Below are 1,774 nucleotides of genomic sequence, written 5' to 3' on the forward strand. Positions count from 1 at the left end.
ACTCTAACCCTAACCATAACCCTAAAACTCACCCTAACCCCAACCCTAAACCTCACCCTCACCCTAAAACTCACCCTAACCCTAACCCTAAACCTCACTCTCACGCTAGCCCTCACGTAAGCCTAACCCTAACCCTAACCCTCACCCTAACCATAACCCTCACCATAACCCTAACTTTCACACTAACCCTAACCCTCACCCTCACCCTCACCCTCACCCTAACCCTAACCCTAACCCTCACCTTCACCCTAAACCAAACCCTAACCCTAACACTCACTCTAAACCTAAGCCTAAGCCTAACCATAACCTTAACCCTCACACTTACACTCAATCTAAACCTAATCCTAAACCTAAACCTATCCCTAACCCTAACCCTCATATTAACCACGACCCTAGCAATCACCCTCAGCCTAACCCTCACATAAACCCTCACTCTAAACATAACCCTAAAGTTAACCCTGACCCTCACCATACCCCTAATACTAACCCTAACAATAACCCTCACACTCACCCTCACCTTAACCCTAATCCTAATCCTAAACCTTACCCTAACCCTCACCCTCACACTAACCCTCATCCTAACCCTCCCCTTAACACTAACACTAACCCTAACCCTCACCCTAACCCTCACCCTAACAATCACCCTAATCCTAAATCTAACCCTAACCCTCACCCTCGCCTAAAAGGTAACCCTAACCATAACCCTAAAACTCACCCTAACCCTAACCCTAAACCTCACCCTCACCCTAAACTCACCCTATCTCTAACCCTAAACCTCACTCTCACCGTAGCCCTCACCCTAAGCCTAATCCTAACCATAAACCTCCCTCTAACCATAACCCTCACCATAAACCTAACTTTCACACTAACCCTAACCCTAAACCTCACCCTCACCATAACCCTCACCCTAACCCTTATCCTCACCCTAACACTAATCCTAACCCTCAGCCTAATCCTGATCCAAACCCTAACCCTAACCCTATCCCCCACCCTAACATTAACCCTAACCCTAACCCTAACTCTCAAGCTAACCCTCAAACTCACCCTCACCCTTAACCTCACCCTCAGAGTAAACCTAAACCTAACCCTAATCCAAAACCTAATCCTCACCCTCACTCTCATCTTAACTCTAAACCTAACCGTAACTTCACCCTCACCCTAACCCTCACTCTCACCCTAGCCCTCACCCTAAGCCTAATCCTAACCATAAACCTCCCCCTAACCATAACCCTCACCATAACCCTAACTTTCACACTAAACCTAACCCTAACCCTCACCCTCAACCTCACCCCCACCCTAACCCTAACCCTCACTCTCAGCCTAAACCCAACCCTAACCCTAACACTCATTCTAACCCTAAGCCTAACCCTAACCCTAACCCTAACCCTCACACTCAGCCTCAATCTAAACCTAATCCTAAACCTAACCCTATCCCTAACTCTAACCCTGTCATTAACCACCACCCTAGTAATCACCCTCAGCCTAACCCTCACCCTAATCCTAACCCTAACACTAACCTTAACCCTCACCCTCAACATCACCCTCAGAATAAACATAAGCCTAAGGCTAAACCTAACCCTAACCCTCAACCCCACCCTAGCCCTCACCCTAACCCTAATCCTAACCCTAACCCTCATCATAACCCTCAATCTAACCCTAACCCTAACCATCACTCAACCCTAATCCTCACCCCAAACCTCACGCTCAGCCTAAATTTAAGCCCAAGCCTAACCCTAACCCTAACCCTCACACTCACTGTCACCCTAAACCTAAT

The sequence above is a fragment of the Dipodomys merriami genome, unplaced genomic scaffold (genome assembly GCF_024711535.1).
Source record: "Dipodomys merriami isolate MVZ:Mamm:240054 unplaced genomic scaffold, mDipMer1.0.p SCAF_118, whole genome shotgun sequence".
Taxonomy (NCBI): domain Eukaryota; kingdom Metazoa; phylum Chordata; class Mammalia; order Rodentia; family Heteromyidae; genus Dipodomys; species Dipodomys merriami.